General features: G+C 40.8%; 8 non-coding genes across 8 annotated transcripts; all 8 read right to left on the bottom strand.

The window, feature by feature from the left end:
* Positions 1-1,104: 1,104 nt before the first annotated feature.
* On the bottom strand, positions 1,105-1,176 carry TRNAH-GUG (transfer RNA histidin (anticodon GUG)). The gene has a single exon. It is a non-coding gene; the product is annotated as a tRNA-His (tRNA).
* A 1,281-nt stretch (positions 1,177-2,457) lies between these two features.
* TRNAS-AGA (transfer RNA serine (anticodon AGA)) lies at positions 2,458-2,539 on the bottom strand. Its single transcript has one exon. It is a non-coding gene; the product is annotated as a tRNA-Ser (tRNA).
* A 2,589-nt stretch (positions 2,540-5,128) lies between these two features.
* TRNAH-GUG (transfer RNA histidin (anticodon GUG)) lies at positions 5,129-5,200 on the bottom strand. The gene has a single exon. It is a non-coding gene; the product is annotated as a tRNA-His (tRNA).
* A 1,281-nt stretch (positions 5,201-6,481) lies between these two features.
* On the bottom strand, positions 6,482-6,563 carry TRNAS-AGA (transfer RNA serine (anticodon AGA)). Its single transcript has one exon. It is a non-coding gene; the product is annotated as a tRNA-Ser (tRNA).
* A 2,588-nt stretch (positions 6,564-9,151) lies between these two features.
* TRNAH-GUG (transfer RNA histidin (anticodon GUG)) lies at positions 9,152-9,223 on the bottom strand. Its single transcript has one exon. It is a non-coding gene; the product is annotated as a tRNA-His (tRNA).
* Positions 9,224-10,504: 1,281 nt separating this feature from the next.
* TRNAS-AGA (transfer RNA serine (anticodon AGA)) lies at positions 10,505-10,586 on the bottom strand. Its single transcript has one exon. It is a non-coding gene; the product is annotated as a tRNA-Ser (tRNA).
* A 2,588-nt stretch (positions 10,587-13,174) lies between these two features.
* Positions 13,175-13,246, bottom strand: TRNAH-GUG (transfer RNA histidin (anticodon GUG)). The gene has a single exon. It is a non-coding gene; the product is annotated as a tRNA-His (tRNA).
* Positions 13,247-14,527: 1,281 nt separating this feature from the next.
* On the bottom strand, positions 14,528-14,609 carry TRNAS-AGA (transfer RNA serine (anticodon AGA)). Its single transcript has one exon. It is a non-coding gene; the product is annotated as a tRNA-Ser (tRNA).
* Between the last annotated feature and the right edge of the window lie 81 nt (positions 14,610-14,690).

Here is a 14,690-nt window from a genome sequence, read left to right as displayed (position 1 = left end):
ACAATTACGTTTTCACAGTTGGTACGATTTTTAAAGAATATTTGTAAGTTTCAAAAATCGACACTTAGAAAATTTTCAGCAAAAAGCAGGCAATGATATCCCATGGAAGGAAATTCGAGTTACTGGTAAGTACGGTTAAAATTACTTTTCAGGGTCAGTACCGAGCTCCAAGATGCAGCACTGAGGTCTCTCCTGATAACAGGTGAGTAAATCAGAATTCGTTGTTCGGCTGATTTTAGATGAATATTTTAAAGTTCCAAAACTCCACACCACTTAGAAGAATTTCCAAGTGAAACCACTCAATGTTAGCCTATGGAAGAAAAGTGAGTTATCGGCTTTTAGGTAAGTACTCGACTGGCAGAGTTATGGTTCTGGGCATAGACTCAGGGGTCTCCCAGGGGAGTCCCAGCCTACTTGCCAAGCCTTAAACTCCCCTTTTATTACATATAATTTACACCTAAGGTAGGCCCTAGGTAGTCCTAGGTGCATGATGCTATGTAAGTAAAAAATAAGATATGTACTTTGGTGGTTCGCGTGTCCTGTAAGTACCAAACAGTCTATTTCATTTTTCGCTACTGTGAGGTCTACCCCTCTCATAGGTTAGCTCTGTGTATTCCCCTACACTTTTTATTTGGTAATTCCATATCGGAGAGGAGTAGCTTTATTTATTTATTGAAAATCCTACTTACTGGTGAGGTTGGATTTAACTTTACTATTTTAGAAATGCCACTTTAAGAGAGTGAACATGTCTCTGCACTTACTGCTCTATTTGCCTGAAACCTGGCCCCAATACACGTCTGGATTGAGCTGGGTGACAGCAAAATTTGTGCCTTCCCTCTAGAGAGCCACAACACAGGTCACTCAACTGCACCTGGGGGGTGAGCTCCGCTCCCCCTCCACCCCCAATAGGTTCAAGAACGATAATTTATGTAAGTAAATACATTATAGCTACAGCTTATAATCATGCGAGTTTAAATCATTTGTTGTTAGATGGTTTAAATATTTGAAAGGATCTGTTTTTAATAGACATTTTACAAAAACCACTGGTACATTTGCTAATTCTGTAAAATTAACACCCAACTGCCGTGACATTGCCAACCACAATGCCGTGACTCGGATTCGAACCGAGGTTGCTGCGGCCACAACGCAGAGTACTAACCACTATACGATCACGGCGAGCTACTTGGGCTCAACGACATACAGTGACATGGAGAATTTATAATTCGGAACACTCAGGGCTGTTCCTGTGATAGGCTGGATGTATTCATTGCTTCCTCATTCCTCATTCAGAGGCTGCGTCTCCTCAGTGGTTGATAGGCTGAAACCGTTTCCTGGCCGCCTGCTTGTGAAATGCCAGGAGTCAAAGATCACACATTACACTTGCGGACCTGTGATGGGACACCAATGCAGAGAAACCCACCTGGCACAGACCTTCTATTCTGTCTATTAGACCTGCATCTTCCCTGCACCTTTCAAGCCATTTGTATGTGAAGCAAGAAAGAGTTAGAGAGTGATCCATCTACACTTTTATAGGGAGGATGTCGCCGTGAGCTCCTCCCAGCTAATCACACGAACAGCAGAAAAGCAAGATAAATACACAGTTGAGGGGTGGGCTGCATGGTTATGTTTTTGAGTAAATATTGAAACTGACCTCAGTGGCTCATTAGCAGAGCTGCGGCTAATGACTGGTGCCAAATCATGATGAAGCAAGCACCATGGCTCGTAGGGGACCCACAACACGCTTTTCTTAGCTCACTGAATTAAAGTATAAACTTCCGCCGTGTGTGAGTGGTAAAGGCTTGTTAATATAGTTCCTTTTCCAATTCAAGTCTGACAACAAGAGGCAGGAACCACGTGGCTTCGGAAGCTCAGGAAAGTAGCCACCAACCACAGAGAAAGAGAGAACTGGCAGTATGAGAGGTGGAGAAAACAGAAGCGGGAGCAAGGAGCTTAAATGAGATTGATGGCGTTTAAATAGAGCGCGTAAAGGAACAGTTACACAGCTAAGAAATGGGAAAGACAGACTAGGGAAAAAAACACAGAAAGAGCCTGTAGATGAAATTCTCTTCCTGGGACAGCAGGTTAAGAGAAATTACACATGGGGAGGTTAAGCATGTAACACGGGGGAGAATAAAAAAGAAAATGCAGTTTTATGAAGTGTGTTTGCCAATTCAGCCAGCACTTTTGTTCTATTTCTCTCTTTGCGTCTTTTATCGGTAAAGTAACTTTCAAGTGCATGCGCAGGTATGAATGAGAGAGCAACGGTATAATAATTTGAAGCGTTTACACCAGTGCTAAAGTAGGAATGAGGTGTAGCAAAGACATGAAAGAGGTAGCGATAACAAATATGTGGAGAGGCAATAGTGACACAAAAATAAGCCACCTATTTATAAAACTGAAATGGAAGAAATACTAAAGGTTAACTTCTGAAATTGTAGCCGATAATAAAAAGATTCTCGTTGTTGGCAGGATTCGAACCGGCGCGGGGATACCCCAATGGATTTCTAGTCCATCGCCTTAACCACTCGGCCACAACAACTTGCTGTAAGCTGCCTACAAATATTTTGTTTGAAAGTTTTGAAGTTTTCCCACATCAAAGTACTGATATTCTGCAATGCGCTTTTTAAAAACAATGTTTTTTTCATCATGCACGTTCTGTCCTAAAAATAAAAATTGCATGAGTATATCTCTGGATCTGTAAAAGGATACGCTTGCATTCAAACTCTCTTGTGGCACTCAAGTTTTTTGGACCCTGTTGCACTCTGTTTTTGTGCTGCTTTTAGTCTACGACCCATATTACAGAAGTCAACCATCTCTGATTATTTGGGACTCCTTTGTAAGTGCCTTATCTTTAATCCTTGAAAAGCTCTATAATAAAGGGGTCTGTCAAAGATTGCTTGAATGGAAGATAAAAGAAGGCCCACTTGTCTCACCAAATGCAGTAGAGAAACCTGATGTTTTACTCATGTTATCCTTAGTTCAGTTTTTGTTAGACCTGGCATCCTTAAGGTGGCCTACCAGCAACCTTTTTGCTTTTCACCTCACGTTTTGCTGTATCTTTATGTTGGCCGTAGGACTCTAATCACTTTATCACTACTGTGAGAAAGTGGCTCTGTATATACTGTTCCCAAATAGGTACAGTGTGCACAGAGTCCCCAGTCCCCAGAGGTTTGGCAGAGGCTAAAGTTAGATATAACCTTACTCTCTAAAGTGGTAGCTTGCCGAGCAGTAAGGCAGTATCAGAGTACAGTGTAAAACATTTGTTTGTACACACTCAGTCAGCAAATGGTCTCACACACTCAAGAACTGAACTCTAGGCCATTGGTTTGCATACAAAAGATATTGTTGTTTTATTTTAGAACCAACAATAGGTATCAAAATATACTTTCTCAGAATGAGATGCTTTAGTTAAATACTTTGCAATAGGCAATTGACTTTTGCAGGTCATAGTTACAGTTTATTGCAATAGGCAACACAATTTGAATCACAATAATACATTGAGCTCAATGGGAATTTTAAGTTATATGCAATTAATTACTTTCAGGATTACTTTTCTAAATCCAGGACTGGATCCTAGATTCAGTCCTGGGACAGTTCTTGGAAACAAGTGAGTAAATTCGTTTTAGTTACTGTTGTGATTTTTAAGCAATATTTTGCTATTTTAAAAGTTGACACTTAGAAACTTTTGCTGATCAAATTACCAATGTTATCCTATGGAAGGAAATTCACTTAGCAGGTAAGTGGGGTTATGGTTACTTTTTCTAGGTCAGTGTTGGATCCTAGATCCAGCACTACTGTACCACCTGTAAGCAGTTGAGAAACTGCGTTTAAGTTATACAGGCGATTTTTAAGGAATATTTACATGTTTGCAAAATCGACACTTAGAAGAAATTTCACAGAAAAACAGTCAATGGTTTCCTATGGAAGAAAATTCAAGTTACGGGTAAAGTACGTTCTCGTTACTTTTGTAATCCAGTGCTGGGCTCCTAGGCTCAGTACTGGGACATCTATCTAAAACAGGTAAACAATTACGTTTTCACAGTTGGTACGATTTTTAAAGAATATTTGTAAGTTTCAAAAATCGACACTTAGAAAATTTTCAGCAAAAAGCAGGCAATGATATCCCATGGAAGGAAATTCGAGTTACTGGTAAGTACGGTTAAAATTACTTTTCAGGGTCAGTACCGAGCTCCAAGATGCAGCACTGAGGTCTCTCCTGATAACAGGTGAGTAAATCAGAATTCGTTGTTCGGCTGATTTTAGATGAATATTTTAAAGTTCCAAAACTCCACACCACTTAGAAGAATTTCCAAGTGAAACCACTCAATGTTAGCCTATGGAAGAAAAGTGAGTTATCGGCTTTTAGGTAAGTACTCGACTGGCAGAGTTATGGTTCTGGGCATAGACTCAGGGGTCTCCCAGGGGAGTCCCAGCCTACTTGCCAAGCCTTAAACTCCCCTTTTATTACATATAATTTATACCTAAGGTAGGCCCTAGGTAGTCCTAGGTGCATGATGCTATGTAAGTAAAAAATAAGATATGTACTTTGGTGGTTCGCGTGTCCTGTAAGTACCAAACAGTCTATTTCATTTTTCACTACTGTGAGGTCTACCCCTCTCATAGGTTAGCTCTGTGTATTCCCCTATACTTTTTATTTGGTAATTCCATATCGGAGAGGAGTAGCTTTATTTATTTATTGAAAATCCTACTTACTGGTGAGGTTGGATTTAACTTTACTATTTTAGAAATGCCACTTTTAGAGAGTGAACATGTCTCTGCACTTACTGCTCTATTTGCCTGAAACCTGGCCCCAATACACGTCTGGATTGGGCTGGGTGACAGCAAAATTTGTGCCTTCCCTCTAGAGAGCCACAACACAGGTCACTCAACTGCACCTGGGGGGTGAGCTCCGCTCCCCCTCCACCCCCAATAGGTTCAAGAACGATAATTTATGTAAGTAAATACATTATAGCTACAGCTTATAATCATGCGAGTTTAAATCATTTGTTGTTAGATGGTTTAAATATTTGAAAGGATCTGTTTTTAATAGACATTTTACAAAAACCACTGGTACATTTGCTAATTCTGTAAAATTAACACCCAACTGCCGTGACATTGCCAACCACAATGCCGTGACTCGGATTCGAACCGAGGTTGCTGCGGCCACAACGCAGAGTACTAACCACTATACGATCACGGCGAGCTACTTGGGCTCAACGACATACAGTGACATGGAGAATTTATAATTCGGAACACTCAGGGCTGTTCCTGTGATAGGCTGGATGTATTCATTGCTTCCTCATTCCTCATTCAGAGGCTGCGTCTCCTCAGTGGTTGATAGGCTGAAACCGTTTCCTGGCCGCCTGCTTGTGAAATGCCAGGAGTCAAAGATCACACATTACACTTGCGGACCTGTGATGGGACACCAATGCAGAGAAACCCACCTGGCACAGACCTTCTATTCTGTCTATTAGACCTGCATCTTCCCTGCACCTTTCAAGCCATTTGTATGTGAAGCAAGAAAGAGTTAGAGAGTGATCCATCTACACTTTTATAGGGAGGATGTCGCCGTGAGCTCCTCCCAGCTAATCACACGAACAGCAGAAAAGCAAGATAAATACACAGTTGAGGGGTGGGCTGCATGGTTATGTTTTTGAGTAAATATTGAAACTGACCTCAGTGGCTCATTAGCAGAGCTGCGGCTAATGACTGGTGCCAAATCATGATGAAGCAAGCACCATGGCTCGTAGGGGACCCACAACACGCTTTTCTTAGCTCACTGAATTAAAGTATAAACTTCCGCCGTGTGTGAGTGGTAAAGGCTTGTTAATATAGTTCCTTTTCCAATTCAAGTCTGACAACAAGAGGCAGGAACCACGTGGCTTCGGAAGCTCAGGAAAGTAGCCACCAACCACAGAGAAAGAGAGAACTGGCAGTATGAGAGGTGGAGAAAACAGAAGCGGGAGCAAGGAGCTTAAATGAGATTGATGGCGTTTAAATAGAGCGCGTAAAGGAACAGTTACACAGCTAAGAAATGGGAAAGACAGACTAGGGAAAAAAACACAGAAAGAGCCTGTAGATGAAATTCTCTTCCTGGGACAGCAGGTTAAGAGAAATTACACATGGGGAGGTTAAGCATGTAACACGGGGGAGAATAAAAAAGAAAATGCAGTTTTATGAAGTGTGTTTGCCAATTCAGCCAGCACTTTTGTTCTATTTCTCTCTTTGCGTCTTTTATCGGTAAAGTAACTTTCAAGTGCATGCGCAGGTATGAATGAGAGAGCAACGGTATAATAATTTGAAGCGTTTACACCAGTGCTAAAGTAGGAATGAGGTGTAGCAAAGACATGAAAGAGGTAGCGATAACAAATATGTGGAGAGGCAATAGTGACACAAAAATAAGCCACCTATTTATAAAACTGAAATGGAAGAAATACTAAAGGTTAACTTCTGAAATTGTAGCCGATAATAAAAAGATTCTCGTTGTTGGCAGGATTCGAACCGGCGCGGGGATACCCCAATGGATTTCTAGTCCATCGCCTTAACCACTCGGCCACAACAACTTGCTGTAAGCTGCCTACAAATATTTTGTTTGAAAGTTTTGAAGTTTTCCCACATCAAAGTACTGATATTCTGCAATGCGCTTTTTAAAAACAATGTTTTTTTCATCATGCACGTTCTGTCCTAAAAATAAAAATTGCATGAGTATATCTCTGGATCTGTAAAAGGATACGCTTGCATTCAAACTCTCTTGTGGCACTCAAGTTTTTTGGACCCTGTTGCACTCTGTTTTTGTGCTGCTTTTAGTCTACGACCCATATTACAGAAGTCAACCATCTCTGATTATTTGGGACTCCTTTGTAAGTGCCTTATCTTTAATCCTTGAAAAGCTCTATAATAAAGGGGTCTGTCAAAGATTGCTTGAATGGAAGATAAAAGAAGGCCCACTTGTCTCACCAAATGCAGTAGAGAAACCTGATGTTTTACTCATGTTATCCTTAGTTCAGTTTTTGTTAGACCTGGCATCCTTAAGGTGGCCTACCAGCAACCTTTTTGCTTTTCACCTCACGTTTTGCTGTATCTTTATGTTGGCCGTAGGACTCTAATCACTTTATCACTACTGTGAGAAAGTGGCTCTGTATATACTGTTCCCAAATAGGTACAGTGTGCACAGAGTCCCCAGTCCCCAGAGGTTTGGCAGAGGCTAAAGTTAGATATAACCTTACTCTCTAAAGTGGTAGCTTGCCGAGCAGTAAGGCAGTATCAGAGTACAGTGTAAAACATTTGTTGTACACACTCAGTCAGCAAATGGTCTCACACACTCAAGAACTGAACTCTAGGCCATTGGTTTGCATACAAAAGATATTGTTGTTTTATTTTAGAACCAACAATAGGTATCAAAATATACTTTCTCAGAATGAGATGCTTTAGTTAAATACTTTGCAATAGGCAATTGACTTTTGCAGGTCATAGTTACAGTTTATTGCAATAGGCAACACAATTTGAATCACAATAATACATTGAGCTCAATGGGAATTTTAAGTTATATGCAATTAATTACTTTCAGGATTACTTTTCTAAATCCAGGACTGGATCCTAGATTCAGTCCTGGGACAGTTCTTGGAAACAAGTGAGTAAATTCGTTTTAGTTACTGTTGTGATTTTTAAGCAATATTTTGCTATTTTAAAAGTTGACACTTAGAAACTTTTGCTGATCAAATTACCAATGTTATCCTATGGAAGGAAATTCACTTAGCAGGTAAGTGGGGTTATGGTTACTTTTTCTAGGTCAGTGTTGGATCCTAGATCCAGCACTACTGTACCACCTGTAAGCAGTTGAGAAACTGCGTTTAAGTTATACAGGCGATTTTTAAGGAATATTTACATGTTTGCAAAATCGACACTTAGAAGAAATTTCACAGAAAAACAGTCAATGGTTTCCTATGGAAGAAAATTCAAGTTACGGGTAAAGTACGTTCTCGTTACTTTTGTAATCCAGTGCTGGGCTCCTAGGCTCAGTACTGGGACATCTATCTAAAACAGGTAAACAATTACGTTTTCACAGTTGGTACGATTTTTAAAGAATATTTGTAAGTTTCAAAAATCGACACTTAGAAAATTTTCAGCAAAAAGCAGGCAATGATATCCCATGGAAGGAAATTCGAGTTACTGGTAAGTACGGTTAAAATTACTTTTCAGGGTCAGTACCGAGCTCCAAGATGCAGCACTGAGGTCTCTCCTGATAACAGGTGAGTAAATCAGAATTCGTTGTTCGGCTGATTTTAGATGAATATTTTAAAGTTCCAAAACTCCACACCACTTAGAAGAATTTCCAAGTGAAACCACTCAATGTTAGCCTATGGAAGAAAAGTGAGTTATCGGCTTTTAGGTAAGTACTCGACTGGCAGAGTTATGGTTCTGGGCATAGACTCAGGGGTCTCCCAGGGGAGTCCCAGCCTACTTGCCAAGCCTTAAACTCCCCTTTTATTACATATAATTTACACCTAAGGTAGGCCCTAGGTAGTCCTAGGTGCATGATGCTATGTAAGTAAAAAATAAGATATGTACTTTGGTGGTTCGCGTGTCCTGTAAGTACCAAACAGTCTATTTCATTTTTCACTACTGTGAGGTCTACCCCTCTCATAGGTTAGCTCTGTGTATTCCCCTATACTTTTTATTTGGTAATTCCATATCGGAGAGGAGTAGCTTTATTTATTTATTGAAAATCCTACTTACTGGTGAGGTTGGATTTAACTTTACTATTTTAGAAATGCCACTTTTAGAGAGTGAACATGTCTCTGCACTTACTGCTCTATTTGCCTGAAACCTGGCCCCAATACACGTCTGGATTGGGCTGGGTGACAGCAAAATTTGTGCCTTCCCTCTAGAGAGCCACAACACAGGTCACTCAACTGCACCTGGGGGGTGAGCTCCGCTCCCCCTCCACCCCCAATAGGTTCAAGAACGATAATTTATGTAAGTAAATACATTATAGCTACAGCTTATAATCATGCGAGTTTAAATCATTTGTTGTTAGATGGTTTAAATATTTGAAAGGATCTGTTTTTAATAGACATTTTACAAAAACCACTGGTACATTTGCTAATTCTGTAAAATTAACACCCAACTGCCGTGACATTGCCAACCACAATGCCGTGACTCGGATTCGAACCGAGGTTGCTGCGGCCACAACGCAGAGTACTAACCACTATACGATCACGGCGAGCTACTTGGGCTCAACGACATACAGTGACATGGAGAATTTATAATTCGGAACACTCAGGGCTGTTCCTGTGATAGGCTGGATGTATTCATTGCTTCCTCATTCCTCATTCAGAGGCTGCGTCTCCTCAGTGGTTGATAGGCTGAAACCGTTTCCTGGCCGCCTGCTTGTGAAATGCCAGGAGTCAAAGATCACACATTACACTTGCGGACCTGTGATGGGACACCAATGCAGAGAAACCCACCTGGCACAGACCTTCTATTCTGTCTATTAGACCTGCATCTTCCCTGCACCTTTCAAGCCATTTGTATGTGAAGCAAGAAAGAGTTAGAGAGTGATCCATCTACACTTTTATAGGGAGGATGTCGCCGTGAGCTCCTCCCAGCTAATCACACGAACAGCAGAAAAGCAAGATAAATACACAGTTGAGGGGTGGGCTGCATGGTTATGTTTTTGAGTAAATATTGAAACTGACCTCAGTGGCTCATTAGCAGAGCTGCGGCTAATGACTGGTGCCAAATCATGATGAAGCAAGCACCATGGCTCGTAGGGGACCCACAACACGCTTTTCTTAGCTCACTGAATTAAAGTATAAACTTCCGCCGTGTGTGAGTGGTAAAGGCTTGTTAATATAGTTCCTTTTCCAATTCAAGTCTGACAACAAGAGGCAGGAACCACGTGGCTTCGGAAGCTCAGGAAAGTAGCCACCAACCACAGAGAAAGAGAGAACTGGCAGTATGAGAGGTGGAGAAAACAGAAGCGGGAGCAAGGAGCTTAAATGAGATTGATGGCGTTTAAATAGAGCGCGTAAAGGAACAGTTACACAGCTAAGAAATGGGAAAGACAGACTAGGGAAAAAAACACAGAAAGAGCCTGTAGATGAAATTCTCTTCCTGGGACAGCAGGTTAAGAGAAATTACACATGGGGAGGTTAAGCATGTAACACGGGGGAGAATAAAAAAGAAAATGCAGTTTTATGAAGTGTGTTTGCCAATTCAGCCAGCACTTTTGTTCTATTTCTCTCTTTGCGTCTTTTATCGGTAAAGTAACTTTCAAGTGCATGCGCAGGTATGAATGAGAGAGCAACGGTATAATAATTTGAAGCGTTTACACCAGTGCTAAAGTAGGAATGAGGTGTAGCAAAGACATGAAAGAGGTAGCGATAACAAATATGTGGAGAGGCAATAGTGACACAAAAATAAGCCACCTATTTATAAAACTGAAATGGAAGAAATACTAAAGGTTAACTTCTGAAATTGTAGCCGATAATAAAAAGATTCTCGTTGTTGGCAGGATTCGAACCGGCGCGGGGATACCCCAATGGATTTCTAGTCCATCGCCTTAACCACTCGGCCACAACAACTTGCTGTAAGCTGCCTACAAATATTTTGTTTGAAAGTTTTGAAGTTTTCCCACATCAAAGTACTGATATTCTGCAATGCGCTTTTTAAAAACAATGTTTTTTTCATCATGCACGTTCTGTCCTAAAAATAAAAATTGCATGAGTATATCTCTGGATCTGTAAAAGGATACGCTTGCATTCAAACTCTCTTGTGGCACTCAAGTTTTTTGGACCCTGTTGCACTCTGTTTTTGTGCTGCTTTTAGTCTACGACCCATATTACAGAAGTCAACCATCTCTGATTATTTGGGACTCCTTTGTAAGTGCCTTATCTTTAATCCTTGAAAAGCTCTATAATAAAGGGGTCTGTCAAAGATTGCTTGAATGGAAGATAAAAGAAGGCCCACTTGTCTCACCAAATGCAGTAGAGAAACCTGATGTTTTACTCATGTTATCCTTAGTTCAGTTTTTGTTAGACCTGGCATCCTTAAGGTGGCCTACCAGCAACCTTTTTGCTTTTCACCTCACGTTTTGCTGTATCTTTATGTTGGCCGTAGGACTCTAATCACTTTATCACTACTGTGAGAAAGTGGCTCTGTATATACTGTTCCCAAATAGGTACAGTGTGCACAGAGTCCCCAGTCCCCAGAGGTTTGGCAGAGGCTAAAGTTAGATATAACCTTACTCTCTAAAGTGGTAGCTTGCCGAGCAGTAAGGCAGTATCAGAGTACAGTGTAAAACATTTGTTGTACACACTCAGTCAGCAAATGGTCTCACACACTCAAGAACTGAACTCTAGGCCATTGGTTTGCATACAAAAGATATTGTTGTTTTATTTTAGAACCAACAATAGGTATCAAAATATACTTTCTCAGAATGAGATGCTTTAGTTAAATACTTTGCAATAGGCAATTGACTTTTGCAGGTCATAGTTACAGTTTATTGCAATAGGCAACACAATTTGAATCACAATAATACATTGAGCTCAATGGGAATTTTAAGTTATATGCAATTAATTACTTTCAGGATTACTTTTCTAAATCCAGGACTGGATCCTAGATTCAGTCCTGGGACAATTCTCGGAAACAAGTGAGTAAATTCGTTTTAGTTACTGTTGTGATTTTTAAGCAATATTTTGCTATTTTAAAAGTTGACACTTAGAAACTTTTGCTGATCAAATTACCAATGTTATCCTATGGAAGGAAATTCACTTAGCAGGTAAGTGGGGTTATGGTTACGTTTTCTAGGTCAGTGTTGGATCCTAGATCCAGCACTACTGTAGCACCTGTAAGCAGTTGAGAAACTGCGTTTAAGTTATACAGGCGATTTTTAAGGAATATTTACATGTTTGCAAAATCGACACTTAGAAGAAATTTCACAGAAAAACAGTCAATGGTTTCCTATGGAAGAAAATTCAAGTTACGGGTAAAGTACGTTCTCGTTACTTTTGTAATCCAGTGCTGGGCTCCTAGGCTCAGTACTGGGACATCTATCTAAAACAGGTAAACAATTACGTTTTCACAGTTGGTACGATTTTTAAAGAATATTTGTAAGTTTCAAAAATCGACACTTAGAAAATTTTCAGCAAAAAGCAGGCAATGATATCCCATGGAAGGAAATTCGAGTTACTGGTAAGTACGGTTAAAATTACTTTTCAGGGTCAGTACCGAGCTCCAAGATGCAGCACTGAGGTCTCTCCTGATAACAGGTGAGTAAATCAGAATTCGTTGTTCGGCTGATTTTAGATGAATATTTTAAAGTTCCAAAACTCCACACCACTTAGAAGAATTTCCAAGTGAAACCACTCAATGTTAGCCTATGGAAGAAAAGTGAGTTATCGGCTTTTAGGTAAGTACTCGACTGGCAGAGTTATGGTTCTGGGCATAGACTCAGGGGTCTCCCAGGGGAGTCCCAGCCTACTTGCCAAGCCTTAAACTCCCCTTTTATTACATATAATTTACACCTAAGGTAGGCCCTAGGTAGTCCTAGGTGCATGATGCTATGTAAGTAAAAAATAAGATATGTACTTTGGTGGTTCGCGTGTCCTGTAAGTACCAAACAGTCTATTTCATTTTTCACTACTGTGAGGTCTACCCCTCTCATAGGTTAGCTCTGTGTATTCCCCTATACTTTTAATTTGGTAATTCCATATCGGAGAGGAGTAGCTTTATTTATTTATTGAAAATCCTACTTACTGGTGAGGTTGGATTTAACTTTACTATTTTAGAAATGCCACTTTTAGAGAGTGAACATGTCTCTGCACTTACTGCTCTATTTGCCTGAAACCTGGCCCCAATACACGTCTGGATTGGGCTGGGTGACAGCAAAATTTGTGCCTTCCCTCTAGAGAGCCACAACACAGGTCACTCAACTGCACCTGGGGGGTGAGCTCCGCTCCCCCTCCACCCCCAATAGGTTCTAGAACGATAATTTATGTAAGTAAATACATTATAGTTACAGCTTATAATCATGCGAGTTTAAATCATTTGTTGTTAGATGGTTTAAATATTTGAAAGGATCTGTTTTTAATGGACATTTTACAAAAACCACTGGTACATTTGCTAATTCTGTAAAATTAACACCCAACTGCCGTGACATTGCCAACCACAATGCCGTGACTCGGATTCGAACCGAGGTTGCTGCGGCCACAACGCAGAGTACTAACCACTATACGATCACGGCGAGCTACTTGGGCTCAACTACATACAGTGACATGGAGAATTTATAATTCGGAACACTCAGGGCTGTTCCTGTGATAGGCTGGATGTATTCATTGCTTCCTCATTCCTCATTCAGAGGCTGCGTCTCCTCAGTGGTTGATAGGCTGAAACCGTTTCCTGGCCGCCTGCTTGTGAAATGCCAGGAGTCAAAGATCACACATTACACTTGCGGACCTGTGATGGGACACCAATGCAGAGAAACCCACCTGGCACAGACCTTCTATTCTGTCTATTAGACCTGCATCTTCCCTGCACCTTTCAAGCCATTTGTATGTGAAGCAAGAAAGAGTTAGAGAGTGATCCATCTACACTTTGATAGGGAGGATGTCGCCGTGAGCTCCTCCCAGCTAATCACACGAACAGCAGAAAAGCAAGATAAATACACAGTTGAGGGGTGGGCTGCATGGTTATGTTTTTGAGTAAATATTGAAACTGACCTCAGTGGCTCATTAGCAGAGCTGCGGCTAATGACTGGTGCCAAATCATGATGAAGCAAGCACCATGGCTCGTAGGGGACCCACAACACGCTTTTCTTAGCTCACTGAATTAAAGTATAAACTTCCGCCGTGTGTGAGTGGTAAAGGCTTGTTAATATAGTTCCTTTTCCAATTCAAGTCTGACAACAAGAGGCAGGAACCACGTGGCTTCGGAAGCTCAGGAAAGTAGCCACCAACCACAGAGAAAGAGAGAACTGGCAGTATGAGAGGTGGAGAAAACAGAAGCGGGAGCAAGGAGCTTAAATGAGATTGATGGCGTTTAAATAGAGCGCGTAAAGGAACAGTTACACAGCTAAGAAATGGGAAAGACAGACTAGGGAAAAAAACACAGAAAGAGCCTGTAGATGAAATTCTCTTACTGGGACAGCAGGTTAAGAGAAATTACACATGGGGAGGTTAAGCATGTAACACGGGGGAGAATAAAAAAGAAAATGCAGTTTTATGAAGTGTGTTTGCCAATTCAGCCAGCACTTTTGTTCTATTTCTCTCTTTGCGTCTTTTATCGGTAAAGTAACTTTCAAGTGCATGCGCAGGTATGAATGAGAGAGCAACGGTATAATAATTTGAAGCGTTTACACCAGTGCTATAGTAGGAATGAGGTGTAGCAAAGACATGAAAGAGGTAGCGATAACAAATATGTGGAGAGGCAATAGTGACACAAAAATAAGCCACCTATTTATAAAACTGAAATGGAAGAAATACTAAAGGTTAACTTCTGAAATTGTAGCCGATAATAAAAAGATTCTCGTTGTTGGCAGGATTCGAACCTGCGCGGGGATTCCCCAATGGATTTCTAGTCCATCGCCTTAACCACTCGGCCACAACAACTTGCTGTAAGCTGCCTACAAATATTTTGTTTGAAAGTTTTGAAGTTTTCCCACATCAAAGTACTGATATTCTGCAATGCGC

This window comes from Triturus cristatus, chromosome 12 (genome assembly GCF_964204655.1).
Source record: "Triturus cristatus chromosome 12, aTriCri1.1, whole genome shotgun sequence".
NCBI lineage: Eukaryota > Metazoa > Chordata > Amphibia > Caudata > Salamandridae > Triturus > Triturus cristatus.
Note: the sequence above shows the minus strand (reverse complement) of the source record. Positions and strands in the feature narration are given on the sequence as shown.